Below are 12,515 nucleotides of genomic sequence, written 5' to 3' on the forward strand. Positions count from 1 at the left end.
GACGGTTGGGAACAGGACCGGGAAGCTTGGAGCAGGCCCAGTGGGGGGCATTCAGCGAAGTCACTGGCTAGGACACCCGTGTCCCACCGCGGCTGCCTGGGTTTGAGACCTGCGCCCGCTGGGGCACCCCAGGCCTTGTGGTGGGAAAGGAAGCCAGGCGCCCCCCTTTCTTCCCATTCCTGTGAGCTGGAGGCCAGCAGGGTGGGGGCGTGGGTCCCTGGGTGGGGTGTGGAACAGGACCGCCTACCTGCCCATACACTGTGTTGCTGAGCCATAGGATGTGACCGCGCTTATTATAGTCCCTGTTAAACTGGCTTCATTTCATTTATTGTTTATTTGAGAGGGAAGGAGGTAAGGGGAGAGAGAGAGCGAGAGAGAGAGAGAGAGGAAGCACACTCCCATCCACTCCCCAAACGCCCACAACAGCCCGGCCTGTGCAGTCTGAGCTGAGAGCTGGGGACCCAGTCCAGGTCTCCCACGTGGGTGGCAGGGACCCAATCACTTCAGCCATCGCTGGCGCCTCCCAGGGTGTCAGGAGCAGGGAAGCCAGGTCAGGAGCTGGAGCCAGGAATGAAACCCTGGCCCTCTGGTGTGGCGTGCAGGTGCCCTGACCCCTAGGCCAAACACCCACCCCTTAGCAGCTAGCAGCTCCTCTGTGGCCTCTGTCTGTTATGGCTTGAACTGCGTCCTCCCCAGAGCTATGCTGAAGCCTGAGCCCCGCCCCCATCCCGCGGTGGGCGGCTTCATCTGCGGGGGAGACCCGACCGCCAGTGCAGGCTGAGCCCGCATCCACATGGCCTGGCCACCTTGGAAGAGAGGGGGTGTCGTGCGGGAGCAGCCGGGGAGGAGCGGAGGAGCTGGGAGAGCTTCCCACAGCCCTGCCCTGTAGTGCCACCCCTTGGCCGTCCGTGGTGCACCTGCGTCTCACCCGGGACTGGGAAGAAGCACACTCCGTGAGGCGCCCAGAACGCCCCAGGCTCACTACACCCCACCCAAACCTCACCCGGCTGTGCCTCCAGTTGGGGACACCCTGGGGGGGGGGTGCTTGCTGTTGGCCCTTCTGTCCTCTTCCTCCCAGGCTGCCCGTGCTCACGCGTGGATGCACCCTCGAGCGCCCTCTTTCCACAAACCCAGCTCTCCCATTGGTGCCCTGTCTCTGCCCTGGCTTGAGTTCTTATTTCAGGAGCAGGCAAGGATGGGGAACCAGACCTGGGGGATCTGAGCCGGGGAGGGGGGGCGGCATGAGGCCGTCCGTGACTGCGGATCCTCAGTCAGCTGGCCAGGGCAGCGGCCGCCCCACGTCTTCAGGCAGAGCTCACGGCTGCCCGCACCTGGTGTCACTCACTCGCCTTCTGCGATTCGAAGCCACCACCATCTGTGACAGCCCTCGCAAGGGGACGCAGTCTCTGAATTATTGGATAAATGAAAGCAAAACCGTCCCTTCTCTCTCCTGCTACAAGGAAACGGGGACACGGCATGGTCTCTCCTGCCTCCCAGGCCCCGGCCCTGGAGGGGGTGGGGCTGAGAGCCGGGGGCGGGGGACGGGGCTTGTGCAGCTGCTCGCACGGGTGGCTGAGGCTGTGGTGAGAGTCGGAAGCTCAGCCTGCCTGCTTCAGGGGAGGAGTGAGGCCAGTTAGGGGAGGGGGCTGCTGTCCAGGCAGGAGAGGGCCTGGTCAGTGTTTCTCCAAGAGTGGTCAGCAGACAGCCACGAGGGCATCAGCATGCCCTGGGGAGCTGGTGGGCCTGACTGAGCCGCGGAGCCGCTGAGTGCTGAGTGGGCCCTCGGGGGTCTGGGTTTCACAAGGCCTGCAGGTGATTCTGCCACACACTGAAGTGGGAGAGTTTGCAGGCTAAGGTTGGGAGCAGGTGCACCAGGCCCTGGGCAGTGGGAGACTTCGCAGGCTGAGGCACGGAGCAGGTGCACCAGCCCCTGGGGCTGCCGGGACGAAGACCATCGCTGGGGGCACTGGGGGCGCTGGGGTTGCCTCTGCTGTTTATTTTTTATTATTATTTTATTATTATTTTTGACAGGCAGAGTTAGATAGTGAGAGAGAGACAGAGAGAAAGGTCTTCCTTTCTCTGTTGGTTCACCCCTCCAAGTGGCAACTACGGCCGACGCGCTGATCTGAAGCCAGGAGCCAGGTACTTCCTCCTGGTCTCCCAAGCACTTGGGCCATCCTCCACTGCCTTCCCGGGCCACAGCAGAGAGCTGGACTGGAAGAGGAGCAACCGGGACAGAACCAGTGCCCCGACTGGGACTAGAACCCGGGGTGCCAGTGCCGCAGGTGGAGGATTAGCCAAGTGAGCCGCAGCGCTGGCCCTCTGCTGTTTATTTTGACAGCTCTGGAAGCTACAGGCCAGAAAGCAAGGTCTTGGCCACTGAAGACCCTGGGGGCCATTCTTCCCCCTCCTCCGGCTGGGGTGGGGGTGGGGCTCCTGCCCCCTCTCTGTCCCCTTGGGTGTCTGTTGTTCTCTTAGTGACCCCATTTCCCACTTCACTTCAGAGGCTTCAGTCACTGGATGAGGGCCCGCCCCCTCCACCTGCCCGAGGCCCTGGTTGCCAGGGGTTGGACTTGACGGAAGCTTTTTGGGGGCCGCACGACAGCTGGGGGAGGGGTGGAAGGATCCAGAAACAAGAGGAACCCTGGGGATCGACAGGGGAGGGGGAGGAGGGGAGGAAGGGCTCTGAGCAGAGGTTCTCTTACACCACAGGAGAGCTGCCGGCGGCCCGTCTTCCCCTCGCTGAGTGTGCTCCTGGCAGGCGCCGCAGGAGCTCGGTCCTGAAACCCGGAAAGGACATCCCCAAACCAAAGCTTGTTCCCACCTGCCTGCCTGTCCCAGCCCCCTCCCGCCCAGGGCTAGGCTTTGGAGCCAAGTTCAAGTTCAAGGCAGGAGGACCTGGGGTGTGGGACTTGCTCCAGGGGAGGTGGTATCAGGGAGGAGCCAGAGAGGTGTCCCTGTCCCTGTCCCTCAAAGCCTTTGTTCCCACCCCCACCCCCGCACCTGGAGGGCTTGGGAAACGCAGGCTGCAGGGGGCCCTGGGAGAGCCCGCCCAGGTGGCCCAGGGCTGCGGAGGGGAGAGGGCACCGAAGCCCCAGGCGAGCGCCTCGTCTTTCTGCAAGAGGGACCCTCGCTGGGAGTTCCAAGATGGCGCTGGCCCCCGGGCCTGACCAGGGCACTCTGAGAGCCAGGCACAAACACTGGCCTGTGTGTGTGTGTGCGTGTGTGTCCCTGTGTGTGTCAGTATGTGTGTGTGTATGTGTCCCTATGTGTGTCAGTGTATGTGTGTGTGTGTCAGTATATGTGTGTATGTGTCCCTATGGGTGTCAGTATATGTGCATGTGTGTCCCTGTGTGTGTCAGTATGTGTGTGTGTATGTGTCCCTGTGTGTGTCAGTATGTGTGTGTGTATGTGTCCCTGTGTGTGTCAGTGTATGTGTGTGTGTCAGTATATGTGTGTATGTATGTGTCCCTATGGGTGTCAGTATATGTGCGTGTGTGTCCCTGTGTGTGTCAGTATGTGTGTGTGTATGTGTCCCTGTGTGTGTCAGTATGTGTGTGTGTATGTGTCCCTGTGTGTGTCAGTATGTGTGTGTATGTGTCCCTATGTGTGTCAGTGTATGTGTGTGTGTGTCAGTATATGTGTGTATGTGTCCCTATGGGTGTCAGTATATATGTGTGTGTCCCTGTGTGTGTCAGTGTATGTGTGTGTGTATGTGTGTGTGTCAGTGTCCCTATGGGTGTCAGTATATATGTGTGTGTCAGTATATGTGTGTATGTGTCCCTATGGGTGTCAGTATATATGTGTGTGTCCCTGTGTGTGTCAGTGTATGTGTGTGTGTATGTGTGTGTGTCAGTGTCCCTATGGGTGTCAGTATATATGTGTGTGTCAGTATATGTGTGTATGTATGTGTCCCTATGGGTGTCAGTATGTGTGTGTGTCCCTGTGTGTGTCAGTATGTGTGTGTGTGTCCCTATGGGTGTCAGTATGTGTGTGTGTGTGTCCCTGTGTGTGTGTGTCCCTATGGGTGTCAGTATGTGTGTGTGTGTGTCCCTGTGTGTATGTGTCCCTATGGGTATCAGTCTATGTGTGTGTGTGTCCCTGTGTGTGTGTATGTGTCCCTATGGGTATCAGTCTATGTGTGTGTGTGTCCCTGTGTGTGTGTATGTGTCCCTATGGGTATCAGTCTATGTGTGTGTGTGTCCCTGTGTGTGTGTGTCCCTATGGGTGTCAGTCTATGTGTGTGTGTGTCCCTGTGTGTGTATGTGTCCCTATGGGTGTCAGTCTATGTGTGTGTGTGTCCCTGTGTGTGTGTCCCTGTGTGTGTGTCCCTGTGTGTGTGTCCCTATGGGTGTCAGTATGTGTGTCCCTGTGTGTGTGTGTCCCGGTGGGTGTCAGTGTGTGTGTGTGTGTGTGTGTGGCTCCCAGGGGATTCTGACCACAGGCTAAAGTTCAGGTCTTGCCTGCCACATTCCTCATGTCCGTCCTACGTCTCCCGGGCACAGCGCCTGCAGGGCCTTCCGGGACTCCCCTGCCCGCGCCAGGCCCCAACTCCCCCTCCCTCTCCTTCCCTTCCACCCCCTTTCTTCCCCTCGCCCTCCCTTCCTCTCCCTCCCTTCCACTACGCCCCCTGCCCTTGCCAGACCCTGAGCTGGTACTGGGGATTCTGTCAGGAGGGAGGCAAGGTGTCTGCCCGGGCGATGCTCTCCTACACAGACGCGTGGAGGAAGCCGGGCTGTGATGTGAACAGCGGGGGAGGCCGTGATGGATGGACAGGAGGCACTTAGATGGGCTCGAGGGGAGGCTGGAGCCGTGCCTTGAAGGAGCCGCCATGGACATCAGGGAGCCCAGCACGTGCCAAGGTCCTGTGGTGAGCACACAGGGAGAGAGGCAGGGGAGGCGGGCCCTGGGGAGGGGTCTGCAGCTCGAGCCCGGGCTGAGCAGAGTTGAAGCAGTAGTGAACACCAGCCCGCTCGCTGTGAAAAGCGCTAGCCTATGCCCTCACCGAGCCGGATTCCTTCCATGGGAGTGTCGTTTTCGTGCCATTCAGACTCCCTGGGCTGAGAGTAATCCTTTTGTCCCCACGGCTGTGCGGCCTGAACCAAGCCGAGGCTGCCGCATGCCCGTGCCTGGCCATGGGAAAGTCTCCACCAGGGAGCCCGGGCGTGGGCGGCGGGGCAGGGGCGGGCCCCTGGCACAGGCCCGGCCTCCCCTCTGGGGCCTGCACCCTCTGTGCCTGGAAGAGGCCGCTGCCACCGCGGCCCGAGGCTATTTGTGGAAGCTGCGTCCAGGGAGGTGCGGACCCGACCGGGGCGGGTTCCTCCCTCCTGGGAAGAGGCTGGCAGCTCAGCAGCTGCACTGAGCGAGGCTGCGCCGGGGGCCAGGGCTTTCCTGGTCTGAAGGGTTCTTTGTGCAGGGTTGGCGCGGCACGTACTCTGCCCCTCGCGCCCAGGCTGTGGAAGTGCCCCCGGCAGCAGAGGGGGGTGCCGGCGCGGAGGCGGCAGTTTTCTGGCAGGAAGGAAAACGTTGGCTTGGCAGGCGAACTGGCAAATCCGATCGGGCGCTGCAGATGGCGCTGGCCGGCACGCTGGGCAGGAGAGCCAGGGTGTGCCGGCCCACGCAGCGCCGGGCAAGTCAGGAAGTGAGCACGCAGCTCCAACACGCAGAGACTGGCAGCCAGGGTCTGGAGAGGGAGGCGGGAGACAACCCAGACCCATGTCTTGTGTTTTTTTTTTTTTCTTAAGATGTATTTATTTGGGGCCAGCGCCACAGCTCACTAGGCTAATCCTCCGCCTGCGGCACCGGCACTCTGGGTTCTAGTCCCGGTTGGGGCGCCGGATTCTGTCCCGGTTGCTCCTCTTCCAGGCCAGCTCTCTGCTGTGGCCCGGGAAGGCAGTGGAGGGTGGCCCAAGTGCTTGGGCTCTGCACCCACATGGGAGACCAGGAGAAGCACCTGGCTCCTGGCTTTGGATTGGCTCAGCGCGCCCGGCCGTAGTGGCCATTTGGGGGGTGAACCAACGGAAGGAAGACCTTTCTCTCTGTCTCTCTCTCTCTCTGTCTAACTCTGCCTGTCAAAAAAAAAAAAAGATGTATTTATTTGAAAGGCAGAGTTACAGACAGGGAGAAGGAGAAGGAGAGAGAGAGATCTCCCATTCGCTGCTTCACTCCCCAAAGACCCACAACGGTCATGGCTGAAGCTAGAAGCCAGGAGCCAGGAGCCAGGAGCCGGCAGCCAGGAGCCAGGAGCCGGCAGCCAGGAGCTGCCTCGGGCTGTTGCCCGTGGTAGCAGGAACCCAGGTACCTGGGCATCATCTGAAGGTGCATCGGCAGGAAGCTGGATCCAAAGCGCAGAGCAGCCAGGGTGCAAACCGCACGTCTGTGTGGGGCAAGCGGTGGCCCCGGCCCTGCCCCTCACGCCCAGCCCCTGGGCCTGGGTGTTTTGTGCTGTTACAGTCACGCTGCTGTCCCATTCCACATTTCAGTTCCTCAAACACGCAGAGGCCACTCCTACCCCGGGGCCTCGGCTTGTGCTGTGTCGGCCACCTGCATGCGCTCCCTGGGAGCAGCGCTGCCCCCACCCGCTCCACAAAACCACTCTGCCCCTTTCCTTCTCAGCATTTAACACGGTCTGGAATCATGCAGCTTGCTTGTGGACTTGCCTTTCTGTCCATCTCCACCCCCAGGAGTGCAGCTCTGTGAAAGCAAGCGCTGTGGCATGTTGGATTCAGGTTAAGCTGCTCGCTACAACGCCGGCATCCCACATGGCTGCTGGTTCGAGTCCCGGCTGCTGCACTCTGATCCAGCTCCCTGATAATGCACCAGGGAAAGCATCCGAGGATGGCCCAAGAGCTTAGAAGAAGCTCCTGGCTCCTGGCTTCAGCCTGACCCAGCTCTGGCCATTGTGGTCATTTGGGGAGTGAACCAGTGGATGGAAAACCTCTCTGTCTCTCTCTCACCCTTTCTGCCACTCTGCCTTTCAAATAAGTAAATAAAATAAAATTAAAAAAAAAAAAAAAAACAAGGAGGGTGCTCTCCAGGGATCTCGGGTTCCAGGAATGACACCCGGCCACACGTGGGGAGTGCGCAATGCAGCCGCCGACTGTGCACTGCCGCTGGCCGGAGGGCTTTGTGCCCATGTCTGTGGCGGTGCCTTCGGCTGAGAGCACCGGGAAACGCCACCCCCAGGAAGAAGGTCCCACGGGAGGGGAAGCCCGAGGCGGGGCAGCCGCACGGTCCCTGCGAAGGGAGCCGGCCCTCGCCACCTGCGTTCCGGCCTCGCCCGCATTGCGAGGTGGCGGCCACCCCTGCTGTCCCCTCTCCCACCCAGAAGTGCGGGATGCCTTGCCAAACACCTGCTCTCGTTCTTCAGTTAAAACGAACAAAAAGAGAAATGAAGTTTTATTTTGCAGACATGAACACGCTTCTCTCTGCATGTGGGTGGGTGTACGTGTGTGGGTGGGTGCACATGCGTGTGTGCATGTGGACATGCGTGTGTAGAGGCAGCATCGTGAAGAGGGCTCTGAACTGAGCTCCTGGCATCACACAGTTGGGAATGAGGGACACAGCTGTGCTAACTCGAGGCACACGTCTGTATCACGAAAACTCGGGGAGCCTTGGGGATTATTTCACACGAGGTCTGGGCTGTTGCATCTGAAGCTCGGGCCACGGGGTCTCCGTGGCCACGCTGGCATGAGAGCCCCCAAGGCCATGGGCACGGCGGTGCGGGGCCCTGCGCCAACAAGGCTCCGTCTGTAGAGCCGGGCCAGGGCCAGGGCTGGCCTGTGGGCTGGCGTCTGGCAGCCTTGGCCAGGAACTTGGCCGGTGAAAGGTTTTGCAAGGGAAGGGTTCGTCCCCGGCAGGCATGTCCGAGGGCTCTGGGCGTGGTGAGCGCAGTGGTGAGAGCAGTGGGCAGCTGTGAGGAGGTGTAGTCCTTGTTGAGCTGCTCACGGCCCAGGCTCTGGGGGGCTGCACTGCCCTGTTCCAGGCTCACCCTCCAGGCTCACCCTCCTCCCACTCCACAGAGGAGCGCTTGGGCTCAGGGGGGGCACCCGGGCTCTGGGGGGCACCTGGGGAGGACAGCAGGGACTCGGGGGGACACCACCTGGAATTTAGGGAGAACCTCTGGGGCTCGGGGAGACACCTAGGGCTTGGGGGTACCTAGGTACCTGGAGCTTGGGGGGCACCCGGGGAGACACCCGGGGCTTGGGGGCATTCAGCTTGTCCAGAGACCCGGGTGCCATTGCATGGGGCGTGACTCTCTGAGGTAACCTTTCGGGGGTCCGCATGGCTCCTGTCCCCATTTCCCACCTCCCTGCCCCATGGGGCTTCTTGGGACAGAGGTGCTGCCCAGGGAGGCCGTCGGGGCTCCTTGGCCACACCTGCCAACGCTCCCCCCGCCCCGGCCCAGGGTTGTTTGGAGGCGCCCAGGCCCCCATGAGGCCTGCTGACCCCTCACTGCCTGTCGGGACTGCAGGAGGCTGGCCCTGCTCCCTCCCCGTGCCTAGGACACCACCCTGTTCCTTTTGGTGTCTACCCACAAATGGCATTGCTACGTCATTTGGCCATTCTGTATGTACTATTTTAGATTTATTTATTTATTTTAAAGTCGGGGTGCGGAGAGAGAGAGAAAGAGAGAGAGAGAGGGAAGGAGAGAAGTATCTTCCATCCATTCGTTCACTCCCCAAGTGGCCAGGAGCCAGGAGCTTCCTCCAGGTCTCCACGTGGGTGCAGGGCCCCAGCACTGGGGCCGTCCTCTGCTGCATTTCCCAGGTGCATTAGCAGGGAGCTGGGTGGGGAGCGGAGCAGCTGGGACTCCAAGGGGCACCCGTGTGGGGTGCGGATGGCGCAGGTGGTGGCTTCACCTTTTACACCACAGCACCGGCCTGGACATCTCCCAAACGGCCAACATGTGCTCAGGACCAGGCTGGGGCCAAAGAGTCCCAGGGCCCCATCTGCTCAGGGCGCGTGGCGTCCACGGCCCCCAGGGCTCTCCTGGCTCACCTCCTGGCTCCCATCCCGCGGCCGCCCCCACCCGCCTGCTGGCCTCCGGTCTGTGTGTAGGTCGGCTCACACAGTTCTAAGCCTGCACTGTCCACCACCCAGCTCCCACTTCACAGAGTCCCGGAGAAAGCCGGTGAGGCGCTCCCCGGACAGGCCTGCTGGCTGTTGCCCCTGGGCCGCCTCCCTCCGTCCTGGGTCTCCTCGTGACCTCCCAGGCGCTTCTCCTCTTCCACTGGCAGGGTCTGAGCAGGGAGCAGGCGGTGTGCAGAGGGGCTGTGAGACAGACCCCTGCCGGCGGGCGGCTTCGCACCTGGGGAGGGGCGGGGGAGGATTTCCCAGCTTTGCGGGGGAGGGGGTTGGCAGCTTCCTGGGGAGACAGCTGGGGTGCCCCAAACGCCTCTCTCACGGGGCCGGGCCGGCTGCCAGTCTGGTTCTTCTCCCGCGGCTTCTCCGTGAGGCAGCCCTCAGTGCCAGCAGCCCCGGCCTCCTGGCGATGTCGGCGGAGAAACACAGGCCATGTGGTCTTCAAGCTCCCACACTAAGGCAGAGCTCAGGGGTGGCTGGCAGAGTCCCGCCCTCCCTCTGCAACCCGCTGCAACTCCTGACCTCGCATCAGCTGGAAACCAGGAGGCAAGGGAGCCGCCAACGCATCGTTGGTTCAAAATATGCGTTTCCATGAACTTCTAAAACATTGTATTTATTCCACAGGTGGTGGGCACGGGGTGGGGCTCTTCCAACCCCTGGTTCACTCCCCAGATGCTACAGGGCTGGGCCAGGCCAGAGCTAGCAGCCAAGAGTTCCATCCCTGGTGTGCGGCGGAGACGCAGGTACCGGAGCCGTCAGCGGCTGCCTCGGGATCTGCAGAGCGGGAAGCCGGCTGAGAAGCGGGTTGGCACTGAGCCCGGCCACCCCGACAGGGGTGTGGGTGTCAGGGGCAGCATCTTCCTTAATTCTTTGTTTATAGGCAGCGTCTTAACGGCTGTGCGACCGCCTGCTCCTCGGGAGATATTTGAGGAGCCCCTGGACACCACTGCTCTCTGGCCAGGAGCGAGAGGAGAGTGGACGGAGCCGCGACACGTGGGACCACCCCCCCGCCGCCCTCCCCGTGGCCCGTGAGCAAGGCGGCCGCAGCATCTATTGTGCAAACTTGGAGAAACGGGAGGGTGCTGAGACAACGTGGGGGTGAGCCGCACGAGCGGGGGCCCCACGTGGCCGGGTCCTTGCTTATCTGCTTCTTGAACAAGCTGAGCTCCTCCTTGGGGCCTCTGCCCCTGCCGGGCTGCCGGCTCCGCCCCTCCCCATCCCACCCTCCAGCATGCCCCCCCATTCTCTGACCCCCATCTCTCTGTGGCATGGTCTTGATTATGTCTCCTTAGCACTTGGCATTGACTGACTGCCTTCTATATGCTATGTCTTTTTGTTTTTGTTTTGCTTAAAAGATTTATTTATTTATTTGAAAGGCAGAGGGAGAATATCTTCCAGTCACCGGTTCACTCCCCAGATGGCTGCAACGGCTATGTCTGGGCCAAGTCGAACCCAGGAGTCTGGAATTCCATCTGTCTCCAACGCAGGTGCAGGGGCCCAGGCACCTGGGCCATCTTCTGTTGCTTTCCCAGGTGCATCAACAGGGAGCTGAATCGGAAGCAGAGGAGCCAAGACTCGAACCAGAACTCTCCTAGGGGATTCTGACATCAAATGTGACACCTGTCTTGCGGTGGACATGCTGTCCCCAAACGCCAGGCCAGAATGGAGGTGATCTGTCTTGCTCACGGTTCCAGCACACAGCAGGCCTGGCACATAGTGGGTGCTCAGCAAGGATTTGCTGAATGAATGAATGAATGTGTGCATTCATTCCCCAGGCAGGCAGGGCAGGGCCTGTGCAGCTGAGAGGCCCTTTCTGGGACAAGGATGACCCTGTCCAGGCAGCCGCTCTTGGCCGTGGGAACCCAAGGTGGCTCGTCCTCCTGTGACGGGTCAGCACGCCGTGGCTGGCTCCTTCGCCTGTGCTGCCCGGGGCCTGGCAGAGGCTCCACCCTCACCAAGATGCTCCCTCACCACAAGGCCCTGTCACAGGTCCTGCGGGCCGGGCCAAAGTTGAGACTTGGCCACCAACTCAAGCTGGCACGGGGTCACCGCCTCTCCAGGACAGACGCTGGCAGGAAGTGGCTTCTCTGCCCGGCCAACCCGACGGAACCCTGCAGGCCGGGTGGCTGACACACTGCTTTAAGGGACTTCTCGCTGCCAGCCCACAACTCCAAGGTCAAGGTGCTCGGGATGCGGCCTCCCCCTTCCCTGCTGAGTGTGACCTCCAGGGGGCGCCCTCTCCACAGGTGGGAGGGGCGAGGCAGCTCCCTGAGGTCTCGCTTAGAGTGCTAGTTCCACCCGAGGGGCTGCCCCTTCACAACCTCATCACCCCCACAGGCCCCGCCTCAGCACCACGGGGTGCGGTGGGGATCAGGTTTCACCGCAGGGGTTTGGAGGGACTCACACATTCAGACACAGCACGCAGACCAGAGTCGGCTTGGGCTGGAGTCCAGGACCCCAGCCAACCCAGGGGATGTTTGGGGGCTCCGGGGCCTCCCCCGATACTCAGTATTGTAAGGGGCGTTTCAACCACTGAAGGAAAAGACCTCCTAAACAGTCATTGGTGGGGTCAGCGCTGTGGTGTAGCAGGTTAAGCCTCCACCTGCAGTGCTGACATCCTGAATGGGCGCTGGTTCGAGTCCCAGCTGCTGCTCCTCCGATCCAGCTCTCTGCTATGGCCTGGGAAAGCAGTGGAGGATGGCCCAAGTCCCTTGGGCCCCTGCACCTGCATGGGAGACCCAGAAGAAGCTCCTGGCTCCTGGCTCCTGGCTTTGGATCAGCTCAGCTCTGGCCGTTGCAGTCATTTGGAGAGTGAACCAGTGGAATGGAAGACCTCTCTCTCTCTGTCTCTACCTCTCCCTGTAACTCTGTTTTTTAAGTAAATAAAATCATTCTTTAAAAAGGAAAAAGAGGCCAGCGCCGCAGCTCAATAGGCTAATCCTCTGCCTGTGGCGCCGGCACACCAGGTTCTAGTCCCAGTTGGGGCACTGGATTCTGTCCTGGTTGCCCCTCTTCCAGGCCAGCTCTCTGCTGTGGCCCGGGAAGGCAGTGGAGGATGGCCCAAGTCCTTGGGCCCTGCACCCCATGGGAGACCAGGAGAAGCACCCGGCTTCTGCCTTCGGATCAGCGCGGTGCGCGGGCTGCAGCGCGCCGGCCGCAGTGGCCATTGGAGGGTGAACTAATGGCAAAAGGAAGACCTTTCTCTCTGTCTCTCTCTCTCTCATTGTCCACTCCACCTGTAAAAAAAAAAAAAAAAAGGTAAAAGAGTCATTGGCATCTACTAAGAAATTAGCGTTTTAATTAAAATGTATCTGGACACCTGTGCCTCAGGGCCTTTATCCTGGCTGCTTCCTCTCCAGGAAGGCTTGTCCCCAGATTCCTTGTGTACCTGCCACCTTCTCAGAGAGCCCATCTCCAACCACCAACTGGTG

This window comes from Lepus europaeus, chromosome 23, assembly GCF_033115175.1.
Source record: "Lepus europaeus isolate LE1 chromosome 23, mLepTim1.pri, whole genome shotgun sequence".
NCBI lineage: Eukaryota > Metazoa > Chordata > Mammalia > Lagomorpha > Leporidae > Lepus > Lepus europaeus.